This window comes from Lampetra fluviatilis, chromosome 11 (genome assembly GCF_964198595.1).
Source record: "Lampetra fluviatilis chromosome 11, kcLamFluv1.1, whole genome shotgun sequence".
In the NCBI taxonomy this organism is placed as follows: Eukaryota; Metazoa; Chordata; class Hyperoartia; order Petromyzontiformes; family Petromyzontidae; genus Lampetra; species Lampetra fluviatilis.
The window spans coordinates 14,120,304-14,137,363 of record NC_136285.1 but is presented as its reverse complement, the minus strand read 5'-3'; the positions used below and the strand labels follow the sequence as shown (position 1 = coordinate 14,137,363).

Below are 17,060 nucleotides of genomic sequence, written 5' to 3'. Positions count from 1 at the left end.
CCTCGACTCCGACAATGATTCCCTTATTCTTATGTTTTTTTCGGTAAAGTCACGTCGGTAAAAAAAATTAAATTATTATTTAACTTTTATTTAAAAAAAAAATGTTTAATTTTTTATTTAACTTTTATTAATTTTAATTTTTTACCTACGTGACTTTACCAAAAAACCTTAGATTAGGAATCCTTGCAGTCACGAAAGCTTCAAATCTAGAATGATTCCCTTCCCACCCCCTCCGTGGAGGCCGCGGCGAGTGAGCGAGCGGACAGAGAGACGAGCCCACGACGTCTGTGCTGCTCGCTCCGTGCTGCTATCACTGCGATTCAGCTGCGATGTAATTACTTTATTTGTGCCGCGTTGGCACGGATGGGCCTGGCGTTGTTAGATATGTATTTAAAAAATAAAACTGTTATTCTTGAAAACTGTAGACCCCGGCATTTTACAAGAAGGAAATCCAGCAGGGGTTTTGGTTCAGCGGTTTTGAATAAACTGTTTGTCGAGCAGCAGTTTTTTTATTACGATTTATTTCTCAAATGTAAAAAAATGTTTAACCCACCTCAAGGGGGCAGATTAATTATTCTTCAATGTTTTGGTCAATAAATGTGTTGGCTGAACGGGTTCATCGTGTCTCGTACAAACGGGATGTGTGTGTTGGCTTTTTATGCGCGAGACACATTTTAAAACTTGTATTACCCTATTTCAGTGATTGTGAGGGTGTAATTGCCTTATTGTATATTGCTTTGTGTTTATATATAATAGTTAATAAGCAAAGTGCTTTAGAGATGAAGGCCTCTACAGGCCGTCTCGGTGTTGGCGGTTGTGTGACCATACTTCACCACCCTGGTCAGTGCAGCTTTGTGAAGGGAGACCATGGGCTGGTTAACAGCTCGCTGATATTTGCCATGGCTGATAGTTGAATTATGTTCGCAGGGTTCACCGCGCAATGCACAGACGACTGTGACGCCAAAGTTTGGCCCTGTTTATGTAACTGTTAATTAAGAACGACTTCGCTGAATTTACGTAATGGAGTTAGAGCAGAGTTAGTTCGCATCGAGACATTTACTTTACACCAACATATGCTACTCTGTTTAACACGCAGTAGGCTTTCGCGACCAATATCATCCATAATAGAGGGTGTTTTGGGTTAGTTCGCGTCAATATATAAATGTGTCGTTAAAACCCGCCATCAACCGACACAGACAACTAGTAAGGGTTGTCACGTAAACAGAACGTGCCAATTCGTCACTAGTACAGCACACCGGTGTGTTGGAGAGCTAAGCTTATTGTAATTACTGGCGAAACGTCATACTCAGTTTGTAAATGTTGTGGCCTGGATCTCCAACACACCGGTTAGTGCTGTACTAGTGACGAATTGGCCACGTTCTGTTTACGTGACAACCCTTACTAGTTGGCTGTGTCGGGTGGTGGCGGGTTTAACGACACATTTATATATTGACGCGATCTAACCCAAAAACCTCTATTTTGGATATGCTACTTTACTGAGCTTACAACATACATTATCAATGTGAATTTAAAAAATTACTTTCGTCAATGACACTGCTTTCAAGGAAAGTTATATAACAGGTGACGTTTCGGGCAACGACCCATTTTCAGAGTGCGTGAATCAATACTGGCGATTGTGCCGAGTGTTTTTTTGTGATTGTGCACCAGCATCGGCGAATACATAAATAAATGGTTGTTCACCAATGTCAGCATTATTATTACTATTCGGGAGACATTTGGAACTCATGAAAGGACCATGCTCATTCGGACCGCACCACCGCACTAATATTTGAACAGCACCCATCCACATCATTACAAGATCCTTCACAATGTCGAGTGCGTGTGGGTGCTGGGGCACGCGCGCGCGCGCGTACCATCGCATAAAACTCGTGCATTTTTCAAACTTCTAAAATATCTCAACAGGCCATTCTTTGTGCAACACGCAAAAAAAAATGTGCGCACACTATATTAAAAATAAATGCCATCAGCAGGCAAGCACTTCTTCACACTGTATGTATTTTTTTCTCTGTCAGAGCCTCAGCGACCTGTTGTTTTTCCATCACCAAAAAAAACCCGACAACCGTGGAAATGAAGCTGTGGGATCCCTGAGGCCTTGAAGAAGGAATTCCTGTCTGCCCCGAGCACTTTGTTTTTTTCATCTTCATGCCGATTTTTTTCCATGACGTCACAGGCCCTGTGGAGAGAATCCCGCAGCGGTATTGCTAAGCGACCGGCAGTGCCATTACCGTTGCCACTCCCCAGCCAGCCCCAGCGCCACCCCACGTGCCCGACCCAATCCCACCCCCTCCTCCCTCCCCTGTTGTCCGAGCTGGTCGTGACACACCAGCCCCAAGCCGGCCCTCCTCTCGCCACCAGCCTCCCCCCCTCCCCACAACTAACAGGCTGAGCAAACCAAGCTCCGCTCCGAGCGTGACAGAGTGCCTTCAGGCCAAGGTTGTCAGGGCAGTAACGAGCAGCAGCAGCAGCAAGCCGCCGTAGTCTGCCTCTTGTTTTTGGGTTTTTTTCCTCTTCTGTTTCTTCTTGCTGTAAGTGACACCCGGCCAGTTGGAGACAACCCAAGGCCAGGCAGCGGCAGCAGACAGCCCCACGTGCCACGATTACTGCACAGGTCCGCAGGTGTGATTGCACCCATTGTCATTTTTGTGGTGGGTGGGTGGTGGATTTGTGGGTGGTGGGGTAAATTTGTCGTTGGGTGAATGGATGGCGGGGGGGGGGTAGATGGGTGAGTGGGTGGGTGGATGATTGGGTGGGTGGATGGATAGTTTGGATGCGTGGTGGAATTGCAATGCACTCTGCCCGTTTCTCGCCGGCCGGCTCTCTCGCTCCCTCCCCCCTCCGTCTCTCAAGATCCCTCTCGCTCGCTCCCCTCTCAGTATGCAACAAGTGTTTACGTTAGTCCGCACAATCCCAGTCATGCCGTGCAACGCGACTGAGAGCACGAGCGCACGCTGGAATTTCCAAGACCCCCCCTCCTTGGGCTTTCGAAGAGAACTTAAAACGCGAATAAAGGCGGACGAGATAGCGAATGAGTCCCCGGCGGTCACACGCGCACATTGGCACTGCCAGGCCCGTGTGTGGCAGCGAGGCGAGGTGTGGTGTTAACTGGCATGCTGCTGCCACTGGTGATGCGGTACAAACGTTGGATTTGCATTCCAGATGTCGCCTGTTCGTTTTGATCTCCAGGCGCGGCAGCTAAAACATTTCCCCTTCCCCCCGGCTCCGCGTCTGTCTGTCCAGCAGTCTGCTACCCGTAGGCGCAGTGCAGGTAGTCTACTATTGGCAGGGCTCGTGTGGTTGGGTAAAGTGTGGGACTCCCTCCTCTTCCGAGTTGTCTGGCCGGCGTGAAAGTGTCGTGCCGAATACTCGCGATCGTGGGTGGGGGTTTCCTGGGGCCGATAGGGGCTCGCTGGCGCCGTCTTCCGACAACAGTTCCGTGAGCAAGCAGTTGCAGGGTCGTACCCTGACCTTTCGCGATGTCGCGCGATGGTGAGTTTGTGTGTGTGCTGCTTGGTATGCCGTGAGCATGCTGCGTTCAGCGCTACGCAGAGACAATGTCAAGGCGATGCTGTCTTGCAAAGGGAACGAGCGGTGGAGCGGTGGCGCAGTGGTTAGGGAACTGCGCCGTTAACCCCCGAAATCTGAGTTTGATTCCAGGACACGGCTAACATCAATGGCGAGCGATATCTGAACTTGTGCTGCTGAGCCCCCTCCCCCTTCACAAAAACCCCGAAGTGACCAGCGTGGTGAAGTATGGTCAAACAACCCTAATAGCCGAAACAGTCTGACGATGTAGTCATTCAGCAGTGGATTATCAAAGAGATTACAATTATATGTTTAAAAAAATATATAAAATGGAAATTTCATGGGTTGTATATGTGTGTGCTGTCATCAATGCACGTTACATGCAGTGTATCCTGTACTGTGTACAGCAGAGGGCAGTGCATACAAATCTATTGTTGTACTTTACTATACTCTCAAATATATGCTCCCCTCCTTCACCGATCCCGCACTGATGAGCGCGGTGAAGTGTGGTCAAACACATTCCTGCGGAGGGAGCTGGTGTAGGAACGTTGGGTTGCTCGGTCAATGGCCAGTGTCAACGGCGGCGTGGTGTATTCCGCAAATATGCCCGACTGTGAGGGCGGGCACAAGCCGGCGTGAGTAGGTTAAACGTTGAGTTTTATAAGGGCACCACGGGGTGACCAGCCCCTCCCCACCCAGCCCCACCCCTCCCACCCCCCACCCGGCCCCACCCTCCCCACCCAGCCCCCCCCCCAAACCCTCCCCACCCTACCCACCCAACCCTCCCCACCCTCCCCTCTCCACCTAGCCCACCCCTCCCATTTTTGGATGAACGACGGACGGACACAATAATCCCCTGTGGGTTGGTGTAACCAGGAGGTTCCTACCAGCAATACCTCCTGTGAGCTGCACGGTATGGGGAAGTTACTACCACTAACACGCTGCACCTTGTCATTGGTAGTTCAACATGCATACGTGTCTCTCCATCTCTCCATAATTATCCTATACTATAATGTAACCTATATTATTGTAATCACATGCACAGGTTTATATCCTTTATGTATATAATAAAAAGCGAAGTAAGTTGAAGTGGATGTTGAGTTGCCAAGATCATTCCCAGAACAGTGTTTTGGACTATTCCGGCTGAAATGACGCTCTTACAATAAGTGATGGGGATAGGCAATCTGCCAGGGGCCGTGTCTCTCTTGGTCTCGCATTTACTGTGGCGCTGCAAATGCTCTCGCCATCCCATTGCTTTCATCATGGGCATTACCCCCGAGCCCAGAGAGTGGTGCATCAGCCAATAACCACTCGATACATCAATGCGTCAATCAGCGAATGTATGTACAACAAAGGACAGAGAGGGCCTGGTGGAATAGTGGCATCTTGGTCATGAGCAACACCTGCTAATTTCGGTGAATACATTTTGAGATTAAACAACAAACATTTAACAGCGCCTAAAATTGGAATGCTACGTACACAGCCCCCTTTCTTGGTCCATCCAACGCTAGATGAGGGCCTCCCTGTGCCATGCGGGGTCGTGGTGGTTGTTTGACCACAGGTTGGGGAAGGCAGGGAGCATAGACGTGGAAGCGTAGTATAAGACAACAATGGATCTTGCCGCGCCGCACTCTGTTGCCCACAATATCGGCCTGCAGCAGCCTATAGCACCTGTTATCCAATGCCGATCACCCATACCGAGCACGATCCAGGCTCAGAGCTGCTTAGCTTGCGGGAACAATCTGGTTGATTTCTTCATAGGCTGTGTCATCTTACTGTACGCTGCACGACAAGTCTCGGTCTGCTCACTTCACCGTGAATTGCGAACTGTGGATTCATGTCCTGTTGAGTAACTGCACCGGGGTTTTGCGCAAATGAACTCAGCTGCTCGTAAAGTGGAAACGTCTTCGAAGAAGAGGCGTGGCGATTATGTATTTATGATGCTAATCACCCGGGGAGACATCTCAAGCATACGCGGGTTCATAATGAAATGCCAGGTCGGGGAGTTCGCGTAAATATTGAATGTCTGTGTCTAGCGAATCGGGGCAATTAAGGAACTCGCTAAACAAACAACGGCCTGATCGGTCACATCTGTCCGTGGTCGCTGCGGCGGCGAAGTGAAGGCTAACATCATCGTTGGTGCCGCGGGGGCATTTTGAGGCCACGGGCGGTGAGCCGAGCCGAGTCACGGAGCAGCCGAGCTCGCTCGCTCGCTCTCTCTCTCGTTCCGGCGAGTGGGCTGCGAAGGGCGATGGCGTCGGAAAGTCCGCGATAAGGATGCGAGCATCGCTTATCTGTTTGCAGGCTGCGATGCAGAAAACACCGCTCCCACGCACGATTTACAGCCGAGGGTGAATGGCTAACGAGCAGCGTGAGCATCAATTGATGACACGTTATCACTGCTGTTCCAAGCATTGATTGCTAATCTCTGGAGCACACAACACGAGAGAAGGAGACTGAGCTTGAAAGCATTTGTGTGCATTAGCTGTCTGTCTGGCCGTTTGTCCGTAATGGGGAGGTGGGGGGGCTCATGATAACTATCGTAAATATGATGCAATGTAAATTTAATTGACGTATACAGTTGTGTTGCTATTAGGGACTTATTGAAAATTGGCCAAATTGATCATGTACATCTAGACTGAAAACTAATTTCCTTTTAACTGCTTTTTGTGTGTAGTTTGTTATCTTTCCCCCGCACATCAGATTTGCACGGTCGGCTACGTTACGGTGCGAAAGAAGTTCAAGGGTCATCACACACACAGAGGGTTGCCCAAAAGCTCTCCGTCGGCAGCCGCACTGCCGATTGAACAAAGTTGGATTCCCTAACGCACTTTGGGGATGCGCTGCATGCAGACTCCATGCGTGGGCATGGTTTTTTTTTCTTCCGCAACGCGACCCGCCGCAACAGCTGGTGCCGCGTGCTCTGAGACGGTCACTTGGGGTGCTCTCAGGGTCTGATACTCGGGGAGACGGCTCCCCAAAGCCACTCAGAAATAGCTGCCTCGGCACTCGGCGAGTGAGTAATGGTGAGGGATGAGTCTCTTCGGGGTTTATGTTTTATTTGCTGAAATAAAAAATTTAATGCAAGTCCCAAGCCAACAAGCAGACAGCCTCAGGCAGCATCACAAAATCAGCAATAACCATAGAGCAATAACATTGGAGTGGTAATATTCATAAATACTATATTAGTATGGTAGGGTGATGGCGCAGTGGTTTACGAAGTGCGCTATGAACCCAGAAACCTGAGTTTGATTCCCAGCCACGGCTCACAGAGATATCTAACCCTGTCATGGACATCACCCTAAATGCACCAACCCTGTACTGACCAACGTGGCGAGGCCTTCGTGTGACAGTGGACTGGCTGATGACTGAAAATCGTTACTTTGTAGTTACAATAATAATCCATAATAACACCACCAGAAAACAACATGTATCATTCGTCAAAAAACACACCAAATGTAACGTTGAGAGCCACCAGGGCCAGATAACGTGATGGACAAAACAAAGATGAACCCCCCAATGACAAATGTTTTTCCACCGCAAAAAGGGGGAATAATATTTGCTCTGGTTTGCGTGTCCCGGGCGTTGGCGCGCGTGCTGTGTGTGTCCTGCAGCTCCGTGCTTGCCCATTGCCAAGGAGGCCGTCTTTAGAGAGCGGTCTCTGTCTGGGGGTACCAGGGCCTGTAGCCCAGGGGCGTGGGTTTTTAGTGCCTCCTTCCAACGCCCCCCCCGCAAAGGATACGTAGATAGAGTGCTTGATGATGGTTTGAAATGTTATACTGTAGCACTATCATAGATCCTATGCGTCATTCATCATTGGTGTGCTGGAGAGCAATCTCGCGACCTTGAAATGGGCATCGACGCTTCGTGAGCACCCGTTCAGGCCTCGAGCGAGATCTCGAGTGAGATCGGAGCTCCTGTTAACAATCCGAAAATGCTGGGATCGTGGATCTTCAGCGAAACGCCAGTTGACCCATGCGCTGTTGAAGCAGTGAAACATGTGGCCACGTTTGAGTCACGTGACATTTTTATTCATTGGCTGTGTCGGGTGGAGGAGGGAAGAAGGGTTTACGACACAAACATTTTTTACACGACCCAACCCAAATGAAATTAATTATGATTATATATCATTTAGTAATTAAAGGCGTAGCTTCGTCATGTGCTTTTACTGTGCAGGTTATGGGGCCAAATTTAATCGTCGTGCTCACTTTAAACTTCGACTTACCTTCACAACTCGTACGTCACGTTTAAGCGCCAGAACTGATTAACCGAAGTCAAAACCAATGGAGCGTTTGGCACCGTGAATGGGGAGGTCGTCGTGAAACAGTGTTGGGCAGGCAATGAATATATATACTGGTCAACACACTTTTTCTGGCATAAGGTATTCCAACGGTTTCAATGTAATTTTGGGGTGCTGCTTCCAAATCTGGCATCAGTTTTTGTCTATCACATCAGGTTTTTGAGATATAAAATATTGCATTTTCAATAAAACTGCAGAAGAAAAATATTAAATAAATGTGGATATCTACATAAAATGATATTATAAACACACTATCCTAAAAATACAGCACCATATTTTAACACTAAAGCAGTCATTGACTCGCAACAACTTGCAATCATAAGTGACAGAGTTAATTTCGGGTAAAATCAATGAAAATGGGGTATGCCGATAGCATAAAATGAGATGTGATAGAGCAAATCTGAGATCAGATTTGGAATCAGCACCCTGAATTAGTCTAAAACAGCTGCAAAAGTCCAGGCCAGAAAAAAATGTTTTTTTTTTTACCAGTGATATACACGAAGCCTGGTGCCCATACAACTCTTCCATCACATTTAACGCAGCCCTTCTGGTGAGCGTGGAGTTTTTTGGGCTTCTTTTTCCGCCCGGTCCAGAATGCCGGACACATCCCAAGAGGGCCTCCGTTTCACCCACGCGAATGGTTCAGTCCGCGGCGAGCGACGGAAACTGCGCGGTGTGCGTGCACTCACGCCACCACCACCGGTGTGTGTGGGTGGGTGGAGGTGGCTATTCACTTTGGGGCTGTCCATCTCGAGGGGAGGTAGGAGGGGGAGGAGGAGGAGGAGAGGGCACTCGGGCACACTCTCAACAGCCTGGTGCTGGTTGGCGATGTACGTCTCTAAGGTGAGATTTGGCGGATCGCTAATATGCTGTGAAACTCCCTTCCCGTGGGAGTAGAGGAGGTTGCCATACCCTACTTCGTTTTTATAAGGGCAGCACAGAGCACGTGCTATATTGCCATCTGTTTCCTTCTGCACGTGGGTTTTTCTCCGGGTGCCCCGATTTCTTCCCGCTTTTGAATAAACTCTCTTTCATTGTACTCTTTGGGTCTTTGGTTAAAGCCACGTAGATAGAAAAGTAAAAAAAAAAATCACGACGTTTCGATCGCAGCACCAGCAATCGTCTTCAGGTGAAAAAATACAGCAGGCGAACTGCTGAGGCAGGAGAAATATAGCATTGGCCCAAAACATCTTAAAATGTACACTCAATGCAGGACCCTGCCAAAACAAAGAGTCGTATTGCTAAGTGTGGTTCTCCCGGATAAATAAGTAAATTGCCATTAAATCACCATTGCATAGAATGGCCATGCCAGGCGAACCAAAACGAGACTCTAAAAGCTGGTGAAGTATGGTCACCATGACTGACAGCGTGGGGAAGAGGCGTGCGGGTGGACCTGTGGCGCAGTGGTTAGCACTCCGCGCTGTGAACCCGGCGACACGAGTTTCCTTCCCGGTCGTGGCTGAAGTGAGCGACCAGTCCAATCCGAACCGGGACTGGGCCCTGTCCATCTCCCTTCACCAACCGGCACTGACCGGCGGGACGAAGTACGGCAAAACAAACGCCCGTGAGTGACACGGCACGGGGTGGCTTCATCCAGCAATGTATGACGGAGATCTGAAAAGTGTTATTGTTCAGGGAGGAGGCACAACTGCATCGGGGATTGTGAACCCCCACGCATAGAATTACCACACCACAAGATCCAAAACAAGACTGTGTAAGCGGCAAAGCTTGAATAAGACTCTCCTGTAAGCGGAGACCGTTGTGTGTGTGTTTTTAGTCGTGAAAACACAGCGGAGCTGTGATTCATGGGGCGAGGATTTGCAGAATTATCTCAGTCACTCTCGGCGCATGCAAACGGAACGGAGCTACTGGAAGCCACCAAAGTTCCACGTTCTCGTGTTACCAGTAAAATAACATGCTCGCAACGATGATAACAACGTACAGCTCTTTGGCAATGAACTGCTTGGCGAACACCTCTCCCGAGCCTGTTGGCTGTGAGGGTTGTTTGACCGCACCGCACCGGCACCGGCTTACTCGCCACGGTGATCAGTGCGCGTTGGCAAGGCCGACTCAGACACCACTTGCCACTGACGTGTGATGAGAAGCCTGGGAATTGAACTCGGGTCCCCGGGGTTCGAGAAGAGTGCGCCAAGCTTTGAGCCATCATAATTCCACCTCCGGGTACCAAACCAATGTTTAAGTGCAATTTGAGCACATCAAATGTCTGTCCCTTGTTTCGAGTTGCATTTTGATTGTGCTATCGGTGTCAGGTCGTGAGCCTAAGAATCCGTCTGGATCTCCCGTGGAGCGCAACGCATCAGCCCGTGTAAGGTAACAGCCCGTGGAAGCAAACATCCCACACCTGCTTCTGAGACGCCCGTGATTCACTCTCCCCCCCCCCACACACACATTCGGGGAAGGTGCTTTGCCGAAACACCCGACTTCACAGAAATGTCCGTCGCATGGCATGACGACTACTACATGTAAATGACTGGACGGACAGAGGTGGGTGATACAAGGAACCTGCCGATGGTTTGAGCTGCCGCGCCGGGTGGTCGAATCGAATTGGCGACCCTCTGAATTGCAAATCTAATGTTTAACCATTTCACCACACCACTTACAACCACGCATCGCCTCGCTACCACCTGGCAGTGCCACGCGGTGTGTGTGCATGTGGGTGGTCGGGCACTAGTTTGCTATCTCATCTGCCTTTATTCGTGTTTAAGTTCTCTTCGAGAGCCCAAGGGGCCTTCTAAATTCCAACGTTCAGTCGCGTTCCACGGCGTCACTCGGATTGTGAGAACTAAGGTAAACACTCGTCGCATACTGAGCGGAGAGAGATGTTGGGTTCAGTGTATGACGTCACAAAGCTCCGCTTTAAACTATTGTCATTCTAGTGCGTATTTAATGTGGTGCTGCACTCTGATGTATTAGGAGAAAATATTTACTTAAAAAGTCTATTTAATTAGCTAGAACGTGTTGTCTATATTTATTTGAAGTTGCGCAATTTGATGTGACGTCACATTTCTCAACCCCCCCCCCTCGTCACACATCGTCACAAATGTCTGACCCCCCCTAGGTGCGTGACGTCATTTATGGACGGCCCCTTATTTTCAGGGAGGGACCACTTTCGCCGATAAGACATCATCAGTGCGGAGGCCGCCACAGATTTGACACCATGGGGGGTTGATAGCAGCACGATGATGATTATGGGGGGTGTTGTCACGTGTTGTGTATTGTCGGGGGCCGCACTCAAGGCCACGAAGGGCCGCCAGTGTCACGCGGGCCCTGCAGTGAAGAAGGCTGCCCTAGCGGCCACATTGTGAACACGCTGCCGCAGTTCGGTTCGGCACCTTCTTCACCACACGGGGCAGCGAGACGTCGCGATCGTCGGCACCTGAGAAGTTGCTCCGACCAACACGAGTCGCGCACTCGTATAGGGGAAAAAACGCTGAGAAAACGACGATGAGAGAAGGACGATGGGAGAAGGACGATGGGAGAAGGGCGATGGGAGAAGGACGATGGGAGAAGGGCGATGGGAGAAGGACGATGGGAGGAGGACGATGAGAGAAGGACGATGGGAGAAGGACGATGAGGGAAGGACGATGAGGGAAGGACGATGGGAGAAGGACGATGGGAGAAGGGCGATGGGAGAAGGGCGATGGGAGAAGGACGATGGGAGAAGGACGATGGGAGAAGGACGATGGGAGAAGGGCGATGGGAGGAGGACGATGGGAGAAGGGCGATGAGAGAAGGACGATGGGAGAAGGACGATGGGAGAAGGGCGATGGGAGAAGGGCGATGGGAGAAGGGCGATGGGAGAAGGACGATGGGAGAAGGGCGATGGGAGGAGGACGATGGGAGGAGGACGATGGGAGAAGGGCGATGGGGGGAGGACGATGGGAGGAGGACGATGGGAGAAGGGCGATGGGAGAAGGGCGATGGGGGGAGGACGATGGGAGAAGGGCGATGGGATAAGGGCGATGGGAGGAGGACGATGGGAGAAGGGCGATGGGAGAAGGGCGATGGGAGGAGGACGATGGGAGAAGGACGATGGGAGAAGGGCGATGGGGGGAGGACGATGGGAGAAGGGCGATGGGAGGAGGACGATGGGAGGAGGACGATGGGAGAAGGGCGATGGGAGAAGGACGATGGGAGAAGGGCGATGGGGGGAGGATGATGGGAGAAGGGCGATGGGAGGAGGACGATGGGAGAAGGGCGATGGGAGGAGGGCGATGGGAGGAGGACGATGGGAGAAGGGCGATGGGAGAAGGGCGATGGGAGGAGGACGATGGGAGAAGGGCGATGGGAGAAGGGCGATGGGGGGAGGACGATGGGAGAAGGGCGATGGGAGAAGGACGATGGGAGAAGGGCGATGGGAGAAGGGCGATGGGAGAAGGGCGATGGGAGAAGGACGATGGGAGAAGGACGATGGGAGAAGGGCGATGGGGGGAGGACGATGGGAGAAGGGCGATGGGAGAAGGGCGATGGGAGGAGGACGATGGGAGAAGGGCGATGGGAGAAGGGCGATGGGAGGAGGACGATGGGAGGAGGACGATGGGAGAAGGGCGATGGGGGGAGGACGATGGGAGGAGGACGATGGGAGAAGGGCGATGGGAGAAGGGCGATGGGGGGAGGACGATGGGAGAAGGGCGATGGGAGAAGGGCGATGGGAGGAGGACGATGGGAGAAGGGCGATGGGAGAAGGGCGATGGGAGGAGGACGATGGGAGAAGGACGATGGGAGAAGGGCGATGGGGGGAGGACGATGGGAGAAGGGCGATGGGAGGAGGACGATGGGAGGAGGGCGATGGGAGAAGGGCGATGGGAGAAGGGCGATGGGAGAAGGACGATGGGAGAAGGGCGATGGGGGGAGGATGATGGGAGAAGGGCGATGGGAGGAGGACGATGGGAGAAGGGCGATGGGAGGAGGGCGATGGGAGGAGGACGATGGGAGAAGGGCGATGGGAGAAGGGCGATGGGAGGAGGACGATGGGAGAAGGGCGATGGGAGAAGGGCGATGGGGGGAGGACGATGGGAGAAGGGCGATGGGAGAAGGACGATGGGAGAAGGGCGATGGGAGAAGGGCGATGGGAGAAGGGCGATGGGAGAAGGACGATGGGAGAAGGGCGATGGGAGAAGGGCGATGGGGGGAGGACGATGGGAGAAGGGCGATGGGGGGAGGACGATGGGAGAAGGGCGATGGGAGAAGGGCGATGGGAGGAGGACGATGGGAGAAGGGCGATGGGAGAAGGGCGATGGGAGGAGGACGATGGGAGAAGGACGATGGGAGAAGGGCGATGGGGGGAGGACGATGGGAGAAGGGCGATGGGAGGAGGGCGATGGGAGGAGGGCGATGGGAGAAGGGCGATGGGAGAAGGGCGATGGGAGAAGGACGATGGGAGAAGGACGATGGGAGAAGGGCGATGGGGGGAGGACGATGGGAGAAGGGCGATGGGAGGAGGACGATGGGAGAAGGACGATGAGGGAAGGACGATGAGGGAACGGCGATGGGAGAAGGGCGATGGGAGAAGGACGATGGGAGAAGGACGATGGGAGAAGGGCGATGGGAGAAGGGCGATGGGAGAAGGGCGATGGGAGAAGGGCGATGGGAGAAGGGCGATGGGAGGAGGGCGATGGGAGGAGGACGATGGGAGAAGGGCGATGGGAGGAGGACGATGAGGGAAGGACGATGGGAGAAGGGCGATGGGAGAAGGGCGATGGGAGAAGAGCGATGGGAGAATGGCGATGGGAGGAGGACGATGGGAGAAGGGCGATGGGGGGAGGACGATGGGAGAAGGGCGATGGGAGGAGGACGATGGGAGAAGGACGATGAGGGAAGGACGATGAGGGAAGGACGATGAGGGAAGGACGATGGGAGAAGGGCGATGGGAGAAGGGCGATGGGAGAAGAGCGATGGGAGGAGGACGATGAGGGAAGGACGATGGGAGAAGGGTGATGGGAGGAGGACGATGGGAGAAGGACGATGGGAGAAGGGCGATGGGAGAAGAACGATGGGAGAAGGGCGATGGGAGAAGAGCGATGGGAGGAGGACGATGGGAGAAGGACGATGGGAGAAGGACGATGAGGGAAGGACGATGAGGGAAGGACGATGGGAGAAGGGTGATGGGAGGAGGACGATGGGAGAAGGACGATGGGAGAAGGGCGATGGGAGAAGAGCGATGGGAGAAGGACGATGGGAGAAGGACGATGGGAGCAGGACGATGGCTCTGTCTGACACTGCGCTCACGCTGCCAGGGTCCAGTCTGGCTCCGGCTTGTCTCCTCCCACTTGCCTGCTGCCGGAGATAGTTGAGGCGAGGGTCGGAAAACGGATAAGTATCCGTGGATAATCATTAAACACAAATATGTGTAGGGAAATACCATTCACGCGGCGCTCCGTCATTAAGGGGACGGGAGTTTAAAATGACCTTGTAAGTCAATTGGCAATTAAATTAAACATTCTTTCGATTGAGAGGAGATTATATAGCTGTCAAATAGAGAACAGTACAGTCACAGCGTATATACAGGGTGGGCCACAAGTCAGTGCACATGGGGTTTATTTTCACAAATCACATCGGGTTATTCCTGTTATTGTAACAAATGTTCAAACTGACTTCCATCTACATGATAGCACGATGCGTGAATTCACTTTTGAAATGAATTTATGACTTTTTTTGTTAAAGATTACAGCCGCCTTATTTAGCGTACATGGAAACGAATTGAACTCGCTCGTCAATTGAAACGTTTCAATGCCAGCCTGAAAGCAAATGAAATAACCCCGTGTGTCCCGACCTGAATGTTATATAGGTGGAAACACCACAGTGAGTTGACAGGCAGGCCACGTGTGATGGGGAGCTCTTGGGCAGAGGCTTTCAACCAGGGGTAGGCGGACACAGGGGGTACGTGAGGTTCAGTTTCAGTTCAGTTTCATTTATTAGGAATAGCCCTGTGAGCCATGCGGCTCTTGACTCGGGTGCAACCGCAACAAACAAAAACATGGACAAAAAACAGAAAAATGCAGGAAAAAAACAGCAAAGTCTCCCAGAAAAAAACACCGCGTTTCAACGCTGTGTGCAAAAATCCAAGTGGGATGCAAGTCAAACAATAACAACCATAAGACAATTTAGATTAAAGTAATCAGGTTAACTCTGTACTCCAACAAACAAACATGGCTATACCATACGTTTTCGAAATCACCAATTAGGTGATTTCTAAATGTGTGAAATGATATTGTACGTGAGAGTAATTGGTGAATAATCTCGTATGAATATGCCAATATGAAATAACAACGATAAAATATAAAGCCATATGGTAATCTAGAGCGATATAAAATACCTTTCTAAACTCACCAGTCGTAAACAATGTCGGTTTACAAGAGTAACCAGCAAGCGCGAACACATTACGTCACGCAGTTACGAGCTAGTGAGGATAACCTCACAAAATTGACAATTGGTTAAAATATTGATGTTCATTTTTCAAACGTTTATTTCTGAGAACCACGTTGGGTCAGGCTAGGGGCTATTCGGCTGAAACGGAATTCAACAAACGGTATTGCAATAGTCAAACGTGGTTCGGAATAACTGCTCGAGAGCTACTTCCATTCGAGCCACTTCCACCAGCAGTGCTGTGAGCGAGCAATTGCAGGGCTGCACCTTTACCTTTAACACAGCAGCGATGATGATGACGACGTTAACAACGTCTTGTTGCCAAGACGCTCATTGACCTTTCATTCGTCTTAACAAACGTTTTGTCGTGTCTAGTGCCGACTCGCCCGGCCTGTTGTTAAAGTGCATTCGGGGATTCCGCGCTGACGGCAAAACACAGGTACTTAGCGAAATCTGTCAGTGCATGTCATGATTTGTTGCGACATACAGGGCGGCAGTAGTCAGTGGAAAGTCTTTCATGTGGCCCACGCGCCTATAGCCATTAGCAGAGGTGGGACAAAGTCATTGTTATGCAAGTCCAAGTCGAGTCGCAAGTCATCAAATTCATGACTCGAGTCTGACTCGAGTCCAAGTCACATGACTCGAGTCCACATCTCATAGGTGGGACAAAGTCATTGTTATGCAAGTCCAAGTCGAGTCGCAAGTCATCAAATTCATGACTCGAGTCTGACTCGAGTCCAAGTCACATGACTCGAGTCCACACCTCTGGCCATTAGTACCGCGACTATCAACGCTGCATTCCTTAAGGACACTCAATCTCTCTCTCACTTCACCACTGCCAATCAGTGTGATCACTCGACACATTATACATCTCGAATTAATAGATGCAGAGTTTCCGCGTTAATCGAGGTGTGGGGGAATGGACATCTGGGCTGTTGTTAGGTCCTCAAGGACCGACGAACCCATGAGGTGTGCCCCACGCTACTGGGATACGCACACCAGATATCCGTGAAATTTTGACCCTCTAACTACTGATATATTTTTCAAACGATCATGGGAATAACGTAAAAATATATATGAAGGCCTCGCCAAGCACCAAATTATCTTTTTCGGGCTGGTTCTGTATCAGAATGCTTGGCCAATTGAGAGCATTTCATTGTCGAAGGAAACACAAAAATCCAGCCATAATCGGCATCATCACCAGCCATGTTCGATCTACTGCCTGATGATGACCTCTCCGAGCTTTGTGCAGTCTTTTTGTTGCCATTATTTGTCCCTCCCCCATGAGTTGAGCGGCCAAGGGGACAGAGCTGATGCCAGATGGTGGCAGCCCTTGGAGGTCGCGTGTCCACTGTGCAGCAGCTGATGTGATTGGTGGAGGTTAGAGAGCACCGGCGCTGTGCCGTCGCAGTAGCAGCAGCAGCTTCAGCCGTGGTATACTGGAGGTGGTGTACCGGGCACATACGTAGTTGTCTGCGTTAGCGCGCTGCGCTACGAACCCCACTACCGGGGTTCGATTCCCGCTCACGTTTAACAGCAGTGACGATTGTCTGAAGCTGTCCTCGGCCTCTCTATGGTCGACTCGGCCTCAAAAGAGTACCTGGTGCGGTGTGTAAACATCGACACCACGGAGACAAAGGCGGTCGGGCGTGGCGCTGGCCACCCACCCCCGCTCGTGGGCCATGCCGCCCTTCATAGGTGCTACTCGCCAACAGCACTTGCTCCTACAGTCCCGTTAAATGCTCTAATAGTCTAATTGAAGGGGGGGGGGGCGGGGAAAATCTCTTTGTCTTTGTAATCTACCCCTCCCGAATCGAGTTGCGCTCGGGAT

The 17,060-nt window shown here is 51.2% G+C and overlaps 1 protein-coding gene across 6 annotated transcripts in view; it reads left to right on the top strand.

Annotated features, from left to right (window-relative positions):
• Positions 1–2,377: 2,377 nt before the first annotated feature.
• LOC144934851 (plasma membrane calcium-transporting ATPase 3-like) overlaps positions 2,378–17,060 on the top strand; it is a 93,883-nt gene continuing 79,200 nt past the window's right edge. For 3 of the 6 annotated variants that reach the window (XM_078861070.1, XM_078861075.1, XM_078861068.1), the window contains exon 1: positions 2,378–2,637. The gene's annotated coding sequence lies outside the window, so the exon portion shown is untranslated. The remainder of the gene's footprint in view (positions 2,638–17,060) is intronic. The other 3 variants (XM_078861072.1, XM_078861069.1, XM_078861074.1) reach the window with 2 other exon arrangements.